At 34.9% G+C, this 19,776-nt stretch overlaps 1 protein-coding gene across 2 annotated transcripts in view; it reads left to right on the top strand.

The window, feature by feature from the left end:
- Positions 1 to 4,468: 4,468 nt before the first annotated feature.
- LOC136037959 (neuronal acetylcholine receptor subunit alpha-3-like) overlaps positions 4,469 to 19,776 on the top strand; it is a 92,829-nt gene continuing 77,521 nt past the window's right edge. For both annotated transcript variants that reach the window (XM_065720842.1, XM_065720844.1), the window contains exon 1: positions 4,469 to 4,611. The gene's annotated coding sequence lies outside the window, so the exon portion shown is untranslated. The remainder of the gene's footprint in view (positions 4,612 to 19,776) is intronic.

Raw genomic sequence — 19,776 nt, 5'->3', positions numbered from 1 at the left:
GAAATTTGTATGAAAAGTGAAATTTTTTGTTGTGAAATGTCTTTTCACCAAAAAATTTTAATATAAGTGAAAATTGTTTAAAAATGGGAAAAATTTGATGCTGTAGAGAGGCTTTACTTGAACCAATGTAATTTTTAAGTCCCGAGATGTACTTGAACCAATGTAATTTTTAAGTCCCGAGATGTAAAAAAAAACGAATTCTTGACATGAAACAAGTTTTTACTATTTAAATTCAAAAAATGGAAAAATTGTTAAAAAAAATAAAAAGCGATGAAGATAAAAAGCTGTACTTAGAGAACAATCATATGTAAATACTGAAATTATTAATAAAAGTGGAATTCTGAAAAAAATTTTGGCAATCGTAATTCGTAAATAAGAAGTGAATATTATTAGAGAACGAAAAATTTGATAATATAGAAAGGCTTTCTAGAAGAAATGTAATATTTAAATCTCGAAATTTTAAAGAGAACTGGAATTCCTGGCATGAAACAAGTTTTTGCTATCGCAATAAAAAAAAATGTAAATTGTTAAAAAAATTTAAAAATTGATGAAGATAAAAGGCCTCACTTAAAGAACTGTGATATTTAAATCCTAAGATTAGGAACAAAAATGGAATTCTTGACATGAAAAAAGGTTTTGCTATCGAAATTAAAAAACAAAGCGACGATTTTTACAGAAATTAAAAATTTGATAAAGTAGATAAGGCCTCACTTGAAGAAATGTGATACTTAAACTCTGAAATTTTGAAGACAAGTGAAATTCTTAACGATAAAGGCTTTTCTCGTGAACTACATTCAAAAAAAAAGAAAAAATGATTAAGTATAAAGGCTTTAATTGAAAAAATGTGGCATTTCAATAAAATTCTAGGCTCAAATTCGGGTTTCTAAGCTCCTAGTAGAAATTGGCAACAGTTCCCGTCTATCCTTACAGCTGGTAATGCTTCAAAAGATATTTTCAAAATGATTTAAACAATCTAGCCAATGTAGTACCTGAGTATGATGTTTTAATTTTTGTGGCGACTTCAACGCTACAGTTGGATGTGACTACGACTATGCGCCTGGTGTGTTTGTATGACATGGTATGGGTGCTATCAACGACAATGGATTATGCTTCGTCGACCTGTGTGCCATTCTGTGTGCTGGTGGGTTGTGGTGTCTCCATCTTAACAATTTATAAATACACTTGGACTCCTCTTGACTGTGAAACAAGAAACCAAATTAATCATATTCTAGTTAGAAAACAACATAGACGTCGTTTTGAGGATATACGAATACTTCGTGGTGCTCCGACTACAGACTAGTGGTACGTACTATACGTGGTACGTATTATACGTACTCCGACTACAAATTAGTTGTTGCTATATTGAAACTGAAGTTAAGGACTGTTGCTAGGTGCAAAAAAAACATTAAGATATATGTTACTTAGAATCTTCGGGACAAAAGTGTCCTACAAGCCTATTGTGCTAGTCTTCAAAATAAATTCGCAAGCCACGCAAGAAATTGTGAGGCTGCAACAGTTGAAAGTAGTTGGAAATGCATTGTGGAGTGTGTGTGGAGTGCAATGGAAGATACTTTAAGATGTGCGAAATACAAAGGGAACAGTGGTTCGACGATAGTTCTTTGAAACTCATGGAAGATCGAAAAGAAGCGAAAATTTCATTGAACATGTACATTCTGTATACTACCATTATATTTAAAGACTATCTAAAAACGAAGTATAACAAAAGCCCCCTTAAAAGCACAACCCCCTTAAAAGCACATTGTAATATGGAATTTGAAAAGATTCAATTTAAAAAATTCAATTGTCACCTACAGTCTCGTAAAACCACAAGGCAGCAGTGTCTAGGTTGCAATTAAGCAACAGAGTCACATAATAAGTATCAGCAGAAGTTTTTTCAATATTTACCATCCAGAGCATAACTGTGTTGTTGTCTTCTTACTGACAAGCATGAATTTCATTATTGTTTTTATTACTGATTCATTTATCGACTAAGAAATAAAACATAACGCGGTTCGAGCGTTTATTTTAGCTGCCAAGTTAAAGCGCTGCACTTATAGTGCCATAGAAACGAGAACAACGAATCAAACAAACCTGACCGCATTGCTCTGTGCAAATTGAGCCCATTCTAAACTTACCAACAAATGATGCAGCAATAAAACTCAAAAACACTATCAGTGCAGTTTCTATGTTCGATAAAACACAAAGCCCGTAAAGCGGCTACAAGAGCCGATAAACGCCTTTTTTCTCGAAAGAAATCAAGCTATAGCCGAGACAACTACTGGTAAAGGCAGTAGCCGGGTAGTTTATTGGATTACCAAGGAAATCACCGAAGATTTCAGGGGGTCTGCTGCTGCCATCAAAAGTAAAGAAGGACAGCTATTCTCTAAGAAAGAGGACACCGATAAAAGATAGAAGGAACTATTTACCGAGGTATTCGACTTTCTGTCATCTCGAAACCCTAAAGATCTTCCAAATGAATTGCCAATCTTTGAACTTGATATTGGCACAGAAACTATAAGGCTGTTTGAAGTTCAGACAATACTACACAAGCTCAAGAATGGTAAAGCTACTGGAGTTGACGATCTGACACCCAGCCTCTTGAAATGTGAAGCCCAAGTTTTGGCCGAGCCCCTGCTTGAGATGCTTATCCAGGTATGGGAAAGTAAGAGTATTCCTGCTGATTGAAAAAAGGGACGATCGTGAAGCTGTTCAAGAAAAGCAGAAATGTTTATTTTTAGCGAGACATCATGCTACAGTCTGTAGGGAGTAAAGTCCTCTATCAGGTGCAACAGAATCTTGCTCACTCAAACGTTGACGGAATTCGTAGGGACGAGCAGCATGGATTTCAGCCAGGTAGATTATGTGCTGATTTGATTTACTTTGCTGAATTGTTCAGTATAGAGTCGGGTGTCCTCAAATGATTCATTCTTTGAAGATAATTTCCGTCCATTTAAGATAATTCTGAATATAATAATATAAACGAACAGATAAAAAGTAAGTGAAGGTAAAGAGCTAAGTTGAAAATTAAGACATAAAAACAGACACATATAAAAATGATTGTGAATTGCAGTCCTATTGTGCTAATAACCCAACCTTGGCATGTGTTGATGGGGAGCTGGGGTGCAGAGCTCTGTAGAACTACCTGAAAGTAATGAGTTCCATAACTTAAAACGAACAAAAATAACCCATGTATCATTAGACCAAAGAGTACGAGATAGTAATTCACTTGTAGTTTTAGACTAGCCTTATAAAATAAATTACTGTTTTGCTATAGCTTTATTTATTTATTTTCGTCGAAAAAATTTGAACTAAAAATTATACTGTTTCTCAAGAGTATGCAATTGAAAATACGTGCTTGTTTTCTTTGAAACGGAAATCATACTTAATTCCAAAGACAATGAGTTGAGTAGGCTTTTCGCAGCCCTCCCATAAATGCAGCAATTTTTGTTCCAAGTTTTATTGTCGCTATTTACTTCATGTAAAAATAACACTTATTCAAGCAATAAGGAAACCCCATAGCAAAATAAGGTTCCTGTTAAATATCCCAAAAACACTCAAGAAGTTTGACCTGTGTGATCTGAGAAAAACCCGCTTGTCTTTCGCATTCGGCTATAATTATCTTAGTCTCAGTGAGAAAAACTAAGATGCAGGTACATTTTAATTAAATATTTAATATATAGAGGTGGTTTGGTTAGGTTAAGGTAGGTGAGGTTACGTGTTTAATGTAATACGTTCTGGGTGGCTATCTTTCCACGATATTCTTGAGTAGTTTCCATAATTTTGCTCATAAAGTATTACGTCTTCATAATATTTTGATATATTTTATTGAATAGATAGATAATGCAAAAAGCCTGTGGGTCATAGCAACACAGTATACAGCCTATAAACAAAGTTCAGGAACAAAATACAACTTTAGATAGTATAAATTAAAAAAAAAAAAGACAAAAAAAGAAACACAGCAAGGTTGAATATTTTAACCGACAAACACCAATCATAATAAAATTCAATTCTTAAGAACCGTAACAAGCTATCGCCTCAAACATGATTCCCAAGGTTTAATCCCTAAACGAAGGGATTAATTAATTATGATCTACCAAATTAATCATTATGATTAACCGAACTTCGCTTCTTGAGAGTTTTTGCGATATTTAACAGGGACTCAGAATAGAAATAAAATTGATTGGTTTTCCTTTTAACGGTGTACACTAGAGAGAAAAAAATATACGAAGCTGAAGCCAATGTTGTTGTTTTTTTTTATTCTATGCCTGAAGATATGGCCTAGAAATGTTTTATTTCATCCATACCCATAGGACCAAAGGAAAATAAAACCACTGACGAAAAAAAAAATCAACGATCCCTCGTAAATTTTGCCAGCAATACCCATGTTTCCCAAACCCGTTTCCTCTAGAGGGAATTCCTCAATGCATTAAAGCGCTGGAAATCATTTTTAGGCTTCGAGAGACTCCTCCCCTCTGGAGACTGTGCTGGACAATCAACTTTCCAGGCTAAATAGTTATTCCTTTCTCAGATGTGAGAAAAGTATGTTATGGTTAGATGATATAGGATAAAATCACGCAATTAATTGACAGAGGGATTGGATCTAACAGAAAGGTAAAGTTTATATTTGTGAGATTAGTTTTCAAATGAAACAGAGGGGGATTGCTAGGACCCGAGAATAAAAATTCCAGGGTATACAACTAAAATAAATATGACTTAGAAATTCCAGACTACTCATAGATAAGTAATGATGAATTATCCCTCAAGTTGCTCCAAAAGATCCCTTTTCTGGAAAATTCCACTGATAATAGCTATTGGTACTTGTGTATTATTCAGAACACACTCAATGAGTGAAGTTAGGTTCTTTCGTGGAACAAACTACGATGCAGGTACATTTTAATTAAATAATTTATATATAGAGGTGGTTAGGTTAGGTTAAGTTAGGTATTTGATATAATGCACCCTCCCCCCTCATGTGCAAATATATAGCCCGAACTTATAGCCACAAAAAGTCATATTGTGTCCATTGACGCACTGTTTTGTTGTAGGCAACAACCCCTTATCTTGGAAAAATATGATTGCCTCTTTTTCAGTCTTTGGCAAATCCAAAATCTTCATTTCAAAATCCATGTTCAGACACTATCTTCTATCACTATGCGTAGCAAACTAAATCGAGTTCTTTCTTTGTGGCAATGAAACCGGATTTTCGCATCGTAGTTTGTTTCACGAAATAACCTAACTTCATGGATTGAGTGTGTTCTGAATAATGCACAAGTACCTAGCTATTTAGTAGGCTAGTCAATTCATGGAGCAGTCTTCGTTGTTCTTCATAGTCAAAGTGTTTAAGCCTTCTTTGCTCCAAATGTTAGTATAAATGCTACTTTGTAAAGATAAATGACATTATTCGATTCTTCAGACATCCTTCTTCAATCGTTTCTAACCCCCCGCCCAAAAAAAATCCTTTGCACCGTCAGCAAACCTCTGATTTTGACACTTACTCAAAAGAAAATGCATCTTATAGAAATAGATAGCGGAAAAAAATAGTTCCGTGTAATTATAAAACGAAGTAAGTAAAATGTTGCGGAATTTTTATTTAATCTACGCTATTAAGAACAAGCGTAAATATTAACGTATGAAAAAAATAGTGCTGGCTTTCCTCAGTTTTCCAGGGGCGAACGTGCAAACAAAAACTGAATATAATTCAAAAATAAACTTAGGCAATTTCGAAATCCTTCGAGAAGCTGTGTAATACCCCTCTTCGAAGTTTTCGCTCATGTTGAGATTCTGTTCTCTACAGAATTCATATTTTTTTTTTTGTATATATTCTTTTTTGTGCTTTCTGTCCTGTTTAGAAGCTTGAAACTTCCAGAAGATTCGGTTTCGAAAAAAATAACGATATGTACCGACCGACGGATGCAAGCTACAATTTTTATTTTCAGATTGTTGTTTCTATACTTGTTGAAATAGTTTTAATTTGATTTCATATTCTGAAAGATCTCCATAACGTTTTGTAAATTAGAATACCTATCTTTATATAAAATAAATAAATAAAATCAATATCTAAAGAAAAGATGATGTTCGGGTGAATTTTCACCAGGAAACTAAGAACCATAGGTAACCCATCGTTAATATATTAATTCTAATCATTTCATAAGAGACAGTATCCAGACATAAAATTTGAGATACTTACGTATTATAGCGACCACACTCTGTTCTTGAACTCTAATGAAACCGATTTTCAGTGTCCAATTAGAGATAGTCAGCTTAGCCTGAGCAAGTGAAACTACTTTAGAGGTATATTTTAATTAAATATTTAATATATAGAGTTGGTATTTTGGTTAGTTATTTAATATAATGCGTTTTTGGTGGCCTGCTTGTCATAATTCTCTGTTGTATTTTCCATAATTTTGTCACTAAGGTAGCCTGTTATATTTTCATCATATTTTGGTATATGTCATTAGGATTAACCTAACTTCACTTCTTTGGCGTGGTCGCTATAACAAGTAAGTACCTGCATTTAGTTTCTTTAAAAAAATATATACAGAAAAACTGGCAACTATTGCACTGTATTTTAAACCTCGTGCTTTGTCTTTCAAAGTTCTAGCTTAAAGTGCATTATTTCTTCAACTGAGTCGACTGCAACGAAGCGGCCCAATTGGATCCACCGTCGCACATCTGGCGGGCTATTGACTGTTCGATGCCTGGTGTATACCCTTTAGATTCACGATCTGCCAAGACAAGTTACACCGTGCCACACTTTAAACATCTTCAAAAGCTAAATGGAGTGAAGTAAAAAAAACACTTAGCAGGTTTAGCCTGGGTTCGTCGCTTTCCACATTTCCATTTGGTGCACACCATTTTGGAGATGGGTGCCCCTTGGAATAACTCTCCCAATTTATTTATATATTTTATGAATTAATTAACAGAACGATGTAGGACTATCTTAAACAAGAGTCTGGAAAAAAGTTTTCAGCCTTATTCTTGTGCCCCTTTCCTGCTTGTGATGGTGCATGTGAAAGATCATTGGAAAATAGGTCCTTACTTTGGACGGAAGCTTCTGCCGAGACTCCTGTTCAGAAGTTGGAACTGTCATGGAAAATCTTGCACTCTAAAACTTCACATAATTTAAAATTAGCTTCAGGCTGAGTTAGGAACTAGACATCGCTTTCCTTGCCTTAATTTGGGCTTCACATCCACTTATAAAAGTCTCATTCACCTAGCTCAACAAATTCTTGAGACTACAAAAAGCGGCTGCCACTGCAGCATAATTTCATTGGTCGCTTAATACTCTACTCTTCGTTTACAGGACTTGCTTCAATTAAAACTAAATTGCTTTTGGACAAAGTATATTTTCCAATTTGTATTTTGGTTTTTATGGGAGTTTTTTTATAGGAACAGAAGAAGCAAATCAAAGGAGAATTTCAATCACACTTCCTCTGATCAGCTAAAGTGCTGTAGATATATTAAATTCCTAACACTTTTAACACAGTTGAATTAACACCTCTTTTGTGTTTCAGATTTTTACAGATTGCATGTGCTTGATATTTCGAATTATAAGAAGAATTGATTCAATCAGAAAAAGTGGATATTGCGACACAGATCTTGTCATAAATGTAAAATTTTATGACAAGACAATAATCCGATTTTTTGTAAGAAAAAACAAAACTGAAACAGACTGTTTCGGCTAAAATTAAGTGATTCACCCAAAATTCAGATCAATCGGTTTCCTTGCGTCCTTTGGTTTCACATTTGGTCGGAATCCATGTATAGCCTACTTTGGTCGAATCTGGGAATTCAAAATTTTTGAATCAAAATATGGAGCTTTCTTGTTAAATTGATGTTCATACCCCCCCTCCTTCTGGACTCCGTTTGTTATATTTTAGAATCTTAGACTTCATAAACTCTTTTTGCCATATTTTGAAGTTTTAGACCTCATGTATTAAAAAAAACAAAAGCACAAAAACACATTTTTAATAAATATGCCAAGAAACTTTTCAAAATGTAGGGGGATGTCAATCTCCACCCCTCCCCCATTTGGAGTCCCTAAATTTGAAGGAATGAAGGTTTATTTTGTCTTAAAGGATCCGGGGCAGTTGGAGACATTATTTTGGAATCAACTAGATCGGAATATACTGATATCAAACGTTAATAAATAATGATAATTCTGCGTGACCAACCGCTCTAATAATATTGGAGTGGTTTTGGCCACACAACCCTAACTGTATTTTACACCGATACTTAGAGGTATATTAAGAAATTTAGAAAAAATGAAGTTAAATTGTTCTATATTAACAGGAAGTGTTAAACAAAAATGACAACTGTCCCTATTATCAGACGGAACACCTGCATGCATAGATCTGTTTCGACAAATGTCTGCTTTTCAGTCAAATGATCTTACTCTTGTTCAACATTTTTATTTTATGAGCCTTTTCAAACAGTAATTACCCGGCTATTTCACATAATTTTTTTTACGGTTTGTGGGCACTTGCTGTCTTAATTACTTGAATAGTTGTTAGCGAGACAGGGGCTAAGGTATGCGGTATTTTGTAGTGGAACAAACAAGAAACTAGTATCAGGAAATGATATTAGATGATATTTTTTTTTTTTTTAATAATTCAATTGTGAATCTTGAAGAGGGAAATAACCCCGAGAAAAGAAGATGCTACGTCTACCGAGTTAAAAGGGTTAAGGAACTGAACACAATTTTGTCTGGAATGGAGTTTACCATTTCTTTTTTTTAATTAAAGAATCGAACGAGGAGGTAACTCAGGCTTCTAGATATATCTATTCCATAGATGATACCCTGTAGTGTCTTTTTACTTCCATATGTGCTCTAAGAAAGGGTTGATAAAAAGTAGTTTGAAAAGAAGTTATCCATCAAATTAGCCTTTACTCAAAATCGATACCGTTGAGTAGACTGCTAGTACAGGCGAAGAAAAAATGGCATCCTAAATTGTAGTATTTGTGTTGTATTTGGCGCTTTGTACTAAACTGTTATACCAAGGACATAAGAAGAAGATAGGCAAAAAAAATATTTATTTAAATAAGTCCCCGCCTTTCCGTCCTAAAAATACCCGGGGGACGAACAGAATAGACACAACACCAAGGCCGTATCCTAGCGTGGGAGGAGGTTCATAGTCTTACTCCCCTCCCCGCGCGAAACTTTTGTCTGACTAGTAAAATGTAACAAAAATGCATATAAACAAATTTTTGATGCTTTTTTCCGAAGTTTTTTCCTAGAAATCCCCCAAACAAAAATTCTTTATATATCCTTGCACAAAATACTAAAATGCGAATGGCTTTGAATTTTGATATAGCGAGCTGTAAGTTTTCTTTGAAGACGATTTGGATGATGATGATTTCTCTTGCGACCAGACTCTATTTTCGAGGAAAGGCTCCCATCTCTCCCTTTTTATTTCGCGAGCTATCATAATTATTAGGTTAAATGCATATAATATCTACCATTTTTAGCGAATAATAGCTTTAGATAGTTTTTCCAAAAAGTGGATTTTCCATTGTTTTATCACTATAGTCTGTGGCTAGTGTTTCCACTTCTATCGATTTTTGGGAAGTCTACCGTTTTGCAAATCCATCTCTGAATAAATAAATAAAAAAATGAAGGTGATTATTGTGGTGATTATTTGATAGTTTATGGTCATTTTCTGAATCAATTTTGACAAAACTTGGTCAATGAGATCCCGCTTTTCTTTTTGGAATCGCATCCGGTTCATGTAGATCTGCTCTCTGAACTCATAGAACATAGTACTTTATTCGAAAATCGTTAGAACACCTTCAAAAATATAAAGCAGAATGAAATACTAATTTGTTACATGCTGAACGATGGTCTACGTAGGGCAAGTACCGATCTCTTGTTTTTCTGGTGGCCGGCATTTACCCTCTCTCCCAATAAAATACCCCCCAAAAAATACCTCGTGGGAAAATACCCCCCATGAAAAATACCCCCAGGAAAATACCCCTTACATCCCCCTCTGAGGAAAATACCCCCCCCCCCCCCACCACGGAAAATATCCTGTCGTGGAAAATGCCCCACAGAAAATACCCTCCTTGGAAAATACACCCCTAGTAAATACCCCCTCGTGGAAAATAAGGTTTTCAAATTTGAGAATTTTATTTGAGTTTTTTTTCCGTTGGGGGAAGAAATCTCTGTACTTGTGTATTGTACGCCACTCACTCAAATCTACGCTGTATAAAACTTGAGAACAAACTGGTTTTTTAGTTAGTTTTTTTTTAGCTTGAAGTGAGACAACACGAAAATAAATGACAGAATAGATGGGAAATACCTAATTTGGGCCATATATGTGCATATGAGGGGGGGGAAAGAGTATTTGGGCAGTTTGAGGTCAGAAAACAATTCTCACTTCCTAATATGCAGAATAATTGTGCCTAACACATTTTGCATGCAGGCCCGCTTTAATTTACCCCCCCTCCTAATGTTCAAATATATATCCCAAATTTATTTCTAATGTAACGAAGAAACTGGTTTGTTCTCGATTTTTGCACAGCGTAAACTTGAGTGAGTGGCGTATAATACACAAGTACTGGAAATTTTTCATAGAGAGAGAGCCGGATTTCCCAATATTATTTAAAAACGATCAGAAAATAAATTAAAAAACAACTTTTTTCAACTGAAAGTAAGGAGCAACTTCAAGACTTAAAACGAACAGAAATTACTACGTGTATGAAAGGAGTTGCCCCTTCAACAAGACATAAGTGCAAAGAGCGAGGTTTTGAGGAGGAGGCAATCCCTTTCATATACGTATTAATTTCGGTTCGTTTCAAGGTTTGATGTTGCTCTTTACTTTCAGTTGAATAACTTGTTTTTTCTTTTAAATACTTACAGATAGTATTTGATAATAGGAAGCATACGGAACAGGTTTTGCAAAGAAAAGTAAAGAGCCTCATTAAACTAAACTGAGCAGAAATACAGTCAAATAATCTTCAGAGTAAAAACATGAAATCTAATAGAAAAAGAACAAAAAGACATAAAATATTTTTTTTCTACGAAAAGAATATGTCAATAACAAATGAACAGCAATTAATTTAAAATACTTTTTCCACAAAAAAGTTTGTCAAATAATAGTAAAGAACCTCATTAAACTAAAAATGAGCAGACATAAAGTCAAATAATCTTCAAAGTAAAAACTATTGAGTCTAATAGAAAAAAAATTATACAAAACGTTTTTTCCTATGGAAAAGACTATGTCAATAAAAAATGAGCAGAAATTAATTGAAAAAAAATTTTCCACAAAACAAGTTTGTCAAAGAATAGTAAAGAGCCTCATTAAGCCAAAACTGAGACTGATAAAAAGAAAAAAAAGAAACTGAACAAAATAAAAAAAAGTAAAAGGAAACTAATAAAAAAATAGTAAAAACCCGAATAAAATCCTTAAATTCGCAAAATTTACTTTCCAAATGGGGGGGGGGTGTATTTTCCTCAAAGGGGATTTTCCAGTGGGGTGGCTATTTGCCAAGGGGGTACTTTCTGGGGGGGGGAGTACAAGCCTAGAGCTGATTTTCTGCCTTCGGTCGGGAGTGTAATGTTTGATTGGGAACAAATCATCCAACACCTCTCGTGTTTGTGTTTTCGTGTTGATTGTTTTAAAATAAAAATGGAGACGCATACACTGAGTGTGGTTCACTCTCTACCAGGCTGCATCGATCGCTCTAACTATGATGGTGCGTTGATGTTAAAGAAATATAGTAGCAGAAATCAGGAAGAGTAGTTGAGGTGGTAGTATTATTGGTATAAGTAGCTGTGCTAAGATTATTCGTGTAGTGGTCGTAGGAATCACTGCCTAAAGCAACGAGATTCATTTTTATTTTAGTGAAATCTAAACAGGTCGATTTAAATGCTGCCAACTGAGGATTTATAAGTTCATTTAGTTTTCGATTTTTTTATGATTGCCAATAAAATGGAATGGCAGGGCAAAATGGCACCGAAATAAACCGATTCCTTTAACTTAAATCAACAAAATTCAGGTAAAACCAATTCACTACTAGTAAACGTTTTGGTTCACACCTCTAAATACACTACCGTCATCTTTTTAAAGTGAAACCAAATAATTATTTTGATGATATTTTTTTTTTGTCTTAGCCATAAAAAGAAAAAAGAATGAGCATCAATGTACTAATCAAGTTTCTTGGAATAAAAACATTTGCGATGATCACTTTGGTTTTATTATCTTAAAAAGACATGGTTTTTTAGCAAGTTTATTCTTTGTAATTCTATTTCGTTCAAAATTCTAGAACATTCGTGGATAAATTTAAATTATTAAAACGTCAATAGACACGTAATACACTTGAAGTAATTATCTTTTTTCTCAAAAAAATAGATAGAATGGAACTTAAATAATATTTTTTTGGAAAGATCTTTCTTTCATATAGCCTACATAAAGCAAAATACTAATCAAGTTTGTAAGAAACAATGAAATATTTCTTAGAATAGATCAATCTCCCATTAGTTGTGTTTTACGATGTCAATTCGGCAATTTTTGGCACTATTTTCCAAGTTATTCCATTTCATTTAAAAGTTTAAGACTTTGATGCCTAAACGAAACTTCAAAAATGTATATTAATGATGTTTTAATTAAGCCGTTTAGTTTTCAGTAAATCAGAAATTACGATGGTTCCTTTAGAAGAGTTTGAAGGGTACGGTAGCATAATTATTATCTGTGATCTTTTTTTTTCATTTTAGATTTAACCTGATGATTTCTATTTTAGTTTCTATTTGTTCATTCATAATAATCTTGTTCCTTTCAGCTTGATTTTTAATGTGATCTTATTTCTGCTCGCTTTTCATTTTAACACTGCATGAATTAAATTATAATTAAACAATTACATAGACACAATTGTGAAAAGGTACTGCATAACCAAAAGTATGAAAAAAATGCTACGTTGACGGGAATAATTTTAAGCTGGCAACCTTGCTTCAATCATTTTTATAGCTGAGCATTTATGTCCCCCCCCCCACAAATAAACAAAACCAAATGGAAAATATAGGACTCTAAATCCTGATTTCTATCTTGCAGTATAATACTAAGCAGCTGGATGTTAATTAAATGATGTACCTCGCTCTTCATTACTTTGGCTTCCATTGTCTCTCTTCTTCTGAACTCCGAGACAAAAGAGAATTTTGTCGGTCAGTTTCTAAGCAAAAGTTTTTTTTTAAAAGTGAAACAAATAAAAATTGCAGCTCAACGGGGAAAATGTTTGGAAATTACTATATTTGGCTGTTCTATTTAGGAGGATTAATTCCAGAAAAAAAGTAACCCTAGAGTTATATGCTCTCAAAGTTGACATGTCAAAATTTGCGGTAGGTAGCTGTGAAGACAGCTGGCTGGTAAAATCTAAGAGTAATGAAATTTGTAGTTTTGTCCCATTTGGCTATGAAATAAAGGCATTCTCATACTCTTTAGGAAATTATCAAAAATCGGGCAGTATATATGAATTCAAAATTACTTCAGGAGAGTCCAATGAATGAAAATATTGAGACTCAGCTATGCTACGGTACCATATAAGAAAAAAAAATCGAAAAGCAGTTGGTCTCCTTTAATGCTCAAATAAAAATTTATGTTCCTCAAAAAATTAAATAGCAAATCTAAGGCTTGGATACTTTGGCTTCGTTGTTCATTGTAATTTCTGCAAATTTTAGATTTCGTTTCCTTATTCGTGGTAACTTCTGCTTTTGTGGGTTTGGCATTTTATTTAAAGGTAACTTCTGCTCCTTTTGAGTTTCAAATATACTATTTAAAGAAGAAACATATTTTATTTAAGTATTGTTCGTTTTTGAACTGATTCGGTTATTGTTCCAAGTGTTAGCAGTATTATCGGCTAACAAGTTTTATTGATCATGGCAGTTGATATTAACTAATTGCAAGGACGTGGTAGTATTAGTCGCTTAGTGTTTAAGGGTAAACCCTTAAACACCATCTAAGTTGAAATCCCACCATGAAAACACCGTTTAGTTTGGGATTTCTTCATCCCAATATCGGCTCAACAATTTGTAATAAAAATCCCATAAACCTTTAATGCAAGTTTTGGTGACACTGTTTTTGAAATACTTATGATGTGTTTTTTTGTTCTTGTCTTATTTATATGTTTGGATTTTAGCCTTAGAATTTCAACAACAGGTTCGCAAGCGTTTAATGCCCATATTTGAGAGAGAGATCGGTATATTTAAAAATTATCGTAGCATAGATAAATTAAATTTTTTACAAATTCTTACGTTTAAACGAAAATCACACACAACACCTCAGCACTGGAAATCGATGTGAAGAAAGGCACAAATGAGTTGGCCTAACGATTAGTTCGTACTTTAGGGGGTAAAAGTTTATTTGGCAACAGAGTTCAACTATTGAGAGGGGCTGGTTTGGGTAGTAGTAATCGGTGGCTCGTTTCGGCTAGGACGGATTTTCCAAATTGCAGAATCATGTGTTCAACCTGGATTTTAAGTGGAGATAAATTCAGTGTCACGAGGGCTTGATCATAGGGTATGTCATGGTTTCGGTGTATAATCCTTGTCGCTCTTTTCTGGACGGACTCTATGTCACGTAATAGATACGCCGTGCGGATAGCAGAGGGACCCCACACCGGGTACGCGTACTCGAGTAACAGGCGAACATAACACATGTAGGCTTAGAGAAGAATTTCAGTATCACACCCAAAACGCCTCATTTTGGTAAGTGTCTGAAGGCTTGCATTAGTCTTGTGGACGGTTGAATTAATATGGGCACTGAAACTACTGTCACTAGAGAAAGTTACTCCTAAGATTTTCATTTCGTTCACAATCGGGAAAGGGACTAGAGGCATATCTATATTCCGCTTCAGAGGGTTGAAACAAATTGTCTTCAGCTCTTATACGTTGATGATAAGGTCATGACTTGAGTATTCGGTCTTTAACTGATCAAATAACTGGTCTGAAAACTGCTTTGTTATGATAGTGATTTCGACTAGGTAAGCGAGCACTATGGACATATCAATTACAAACTTGTAACGGTCGTTGTGATAACTAAGCAGAGAAATAATTACAGCCAGGAAAATTATTCCAGCTAATTTCGTGCCTTCTGGGGCCCCGCAAGAAGTACCTGGCCATGATGAATACGAATCGTTTTCGTGGAGTGCAAAGACTTTTTGTTTTCAGCTAGTTAAAAAGTCAAGTACAAGGCCAAGGGTGCGTCGTTTGGCCCCCATTTCCTGGAGATTCATGCCTGCAGTGAGGTGGTGGATTAGGTCAAAGGCCTTTCTGAAATCCACTGCGCAAATGTCGACGAAATGTCTACCTTTTTCGAGCTATTGGAGGACGTAGTCAAGCATCCGTACTAGGTACATTGTAGTGCTACACTTGGGGAGCCCACCGTACTGGAATTTATGAATACGCCCATGAATTTGTTTTAGGAGAAACTTGAGTATGAAGACCTCCGTTACTTTCGCTAAACAAGGCGTAAGTGAGACCGTCACACGCACTAGTAGGGCACTTTTTAGGGAAAACTCTGATACTGGCCCGTTTCCACTGTGACTTGATAGAAATCAATCACAGATTGTGAAATATATATTCAGTATGTTTAGATTCAGAATAGTATTATTATTTGATCATTTGAAATATTTCATAAATTATCCATTATGAGTTAAAAGAGGTGCAAAGTGAACGAGATTGGGAATGGATGAATTTCGTGTAGGCGGGGCCCCAGAGGCCTCATTTTAGATTCCCAGTCGATACAGGTGGTAACTTCTTGTATGTTTCTAGTTTTCAACTTGGTGTAACATGTACGCCGTTCGAAAAAGATTTTGTAGGACATTAGTATTGTAATAATGGTCCCGTATATATAATCAACTAGCTTAAAAATGCTTAAATATCAATTTTAGTGGCAATCAAACAACTGTTTTGAAATATATACGAAATTTATTTTCAGTTTCTACTTTAATGTTGCAATATAAGCTACATATTTTTAATCAGCAGTCTCAGAAATCCTTATAAGCCGATTCTAAAGAACATAAAACACCATTTGTGACATATTCACTTATTTTGTTTGATTTGGAACATTCATACTCTGATACTAAGGAATTTTGATAAATAAAGTTTACTCAGTAAGGACCATACCATAGACAGTTCTTGAATGATCATGAGTCGAAAGAAGTACACATTTCTGTGTGTTGGGATGGGGGGATATTTTAAATGAGCACGGGCCAAAAAAAGTCTTGTTTGGACCCTCCAGACACAAAGAATTAAAATCCTTCTATAACTCGGATTGCCACAGGGTGTGATATGTCTAGCATTTGTGAAATATCTATTTAAAAAAAAATTATTTTGGCCTTCATATTACTATATCAGTCTCAAATTTGCTACCAGCAAGATCAGAACCTCTAAAATACTTTTTGGTAAAGATCAAACACTAGATTGCTTACGAAATATGTAGTTACTCTGTTTTAATTTTGGATGGACATGCTATGATCTTATTAACTTTCGATGATCGTCATTTGTCATTAAGGACCTTTACCTGAGTAACTCCTGAAGGAAAGTCAGTCGAAAGACTTGGAACGCGCCGAAGTTTGCACATTTGGGGTCTGAGGAGTTGGAGATAGCACGGGAGTAAGCGCCTTCCCTTGGTCCCCTCAAGTATTTAGGTTGAAGATGTTGCATGAATCTGGTTTCGACAAGTTGTAACAAGGCCATCATCTGTTAATCTTATTTAAAAGAGTATTTTTCTAAAGAAGATTTTTGAAGAAGAGGCCGCCATATTATAAATGAAAGAAGGAGAAATGAGGTCCAAAATTTGAAAAAAGACATTTATTACAATCAATTTGATTTACTATTTTAAGAGGAGGTTTTTTTTTTGTCAATACACCTTCAATTTTTCATTCATATTAATTCATGCCTGTTTGTTTTAGGTTTCTTGTATCATGTGCATATTTCTGTTCCTTAAAAGCATTTTCGATGAGACTTTTGATTAATTTTTTAAAAGAAAGATGGGCACACTATATCTTGTCCAAATCAAAGTCATGCCCGGCTTTTCAGTCTGTAACATGGAATGACCTAAAATAAAGACCTTCAATCCTCCAGCTCTTTAAAGCCTATGAAAAAAAAAACAAGCGCATTTTATTTGTTAGGGGCTACAGTCATTTGGGATAAGTGGATTTATGATACTTACGCTCCCTCTCCTGACCCCATAAGCCAATGATGTGTAGGCTTCGTATTTTCACGCATTGTGTTTTGACAAGGGAGCAGCTTCCCTCCGGGTTGTGTGTGACAAAAAAGTTATTAGTGATTTAAAATCTAGTTAGCCATCCCCAAACTTTCTGCGAGTGATTGCTCTTTAATGCTGGTGATAAACTTGCAAAAAAGACATATCGGTCTTTCTAAAACAACACTTGGTATTTTCAATGATAGATGGTAAAATATGCACTTTTTTGTAAATGGATATATGAGGGTCAGGGAACAGACTTTTTGTGGATACCGGTATGAACCTTTTGGATTGCGGAGTAGGATTAAGAAGCAAGGAGTATACATTTTTTTAGAAGAATACGAGTCGGGAAAATTAGTGATAAAACATATCAATTGCTTCATATCCCTCTTAACATAATATACAATAAGTGCAAACACGGTTGTCGGTATGATATTTTTATGATTGAATATATTTGATAGAAAGTCAATGTAACCATAATTTTTAAAAAAAGATGATAGCATGGATCATGTGGGAATAACGAAGTAATTTCTATTCAGCAGTAAAACAGGTTTAGGAGTAGTATCTCCGAAAAAATATCTCGGTACTTATGTATTATACCGATCCCACTCAAGAAGTGAAGTTTGGTTAATTCTAATTAAACATGCCAAAATATGATGGAAATGTAATACTTCCTTAGCGGGTCGCTATAATACATACATGACTATAAATAGCCCCCTACCCTGGATTTTCCTTTTAGCCCCTTGCCATGGGACTTGCAGCACAAATATTTACCATTATTTTTCTATTGCACTCAGGAACATCAATAGGAAGGGATGTCTTTGCCTTACTTCATTTTTTGCCCCTCCCCAACCTCATAGATTTTGAACGTACGTTTTATTTTGGTAATTTTTGTTAAATACTTTTTCGGCAATTTCAATAAAAATTGAAGGAAGAATTGTCCCCTCTAGATTGCAAAAACACATGCCCCCACACGTTTTCGCAAATTGATATCACTAACTGTACTGGGAGGTGTCTATTAGTTTAGATTTTTGACTTCTCTTTGTTTGTGACGCATAGTCAGTTGGATTTTAAATTATGTCCTTAGTTAAATCACCTATTCATAAATTCATCAATATTCCACGCAAGTAATTAACGAAGAAACATAAAAGCAACAAATAAATGCGATAAATATTTGCGGCATATTACACAAGCTTTGTAGGAATGATTAGGTGATAAATAAATAAGAAAAAGCTTTGCCGAAGATAAGCATGAAATTTGCTTTTGGAATGACTATCCATTACTACCCCTACCATGCTGTGAGGACCTGGAGCGTGCCTTGTAATGCGATACTTAAAAATTACGGGACCCTATTCCATGCACCCTTCAGTTTTTTCTTGGAGGTAACAAACAGTTTTGTGACACGAAGGCTGGTTGGTCATAAACACATCTAATTATGGTCTCTACGCTTAATTAATTCAAAAATTCTTTTGTGAAAAAAGAATAATAGCTTACGATTTTTTATTGTGTCACATTATAATTTCAAATAACTAGTATTTTCCAATTACATTATGTGAACGATTCTGACATGAGCTTTTTTTCGGCTTTTATTTATGGCAGTGTTGCCAACACAAGTTCTTTTTTTCATTGTTACAATTCTAAGAGTATACCTCTTGTTCTTACTAGAATTGCTAGGTTGACAATTGATATAAATAACTTTTACTAGTGACAAGAAGGCTTTCTTGTATTGTCATTACCACAGTTTGGAAAAAGAAAATCCACCACCACTCCATCCCCAAGTTAAACTTTAGACGGAAAGAAATTACCATGCGTGGATGGATGAAACCTAACAAACAGAAATAAAAAGTAATAATAAGTTTTTAAGTGCCATATACTGCTATGAATGAATAAATGAAAAGTAAAACGAACAGAACATAATACCAAAAAAGTGGATCAGCTTTCCTGATTAAGGGGGGTTGAAAGGATTCCAAAATCACTTTTTTGAGGCAGTTTCTGTTTTAGGTTTTTTGACTATTTTAATAGCAGGCTATTTCATACTTTTGATCCAATGTTAAGGAATGACAATGTTCTGGTGCTAAGGAAATGAAAAAAGGAATTTGATATTAGAATTCCCTGCGGAAAAGTCTTTTCGCAGCTTCTCGTGACTATCTGTTCTATCCTACGGGTCACAGTAAAACGCGCGAGAGACACATCGCCCTTTACTAAGCACAGGATGCCTGGCCCCCAACCCCCCATTGCACTTCCTGGCTGAAGGGCCAAGAAACGGAGATCAGCACCGCCGGTACGGACTGTAAAGTCTAATGCCGTATCCTTTACCTTACCTTTTTACCTTTTTATGGCACTTGGTATTAACCAAGTGACATATAGCAGTCGCCAATTCTGTCGGTCTGTCTGTCGGTCTGTCGGTCCCGGTTTTGCTACTTTAGGCACTTCCAGGTAAGCTAGGACGATGAAATTTGGCAAGCGTATCAGGGACCGGACCAGATTAAATTAGAAATAGTCGTTTTCCCGATTTGACCATCTGAGGGGGAGTGGAGGCCCGGTTAATTCGCAAAAAATAGAAAAAATGAAGTATTTTTAA

Source organism: Artemia franciscana, chromosome 17 (genome assembly GCF_032884065.1).
Source record: "Artemia franciscana chromosome 17, ASM3288406v1, whole genome shotgun sequence".
NCBI classification, from domain to species: Eukaryota; Metazoa; Arthropoda; class Branchiopoda; order Anostraca; family Artemiidae; genus Artemia; species Artemia franciscana.
This window is presented reverse-complemented; position numbering and strand designations above follow the sequence as displayed.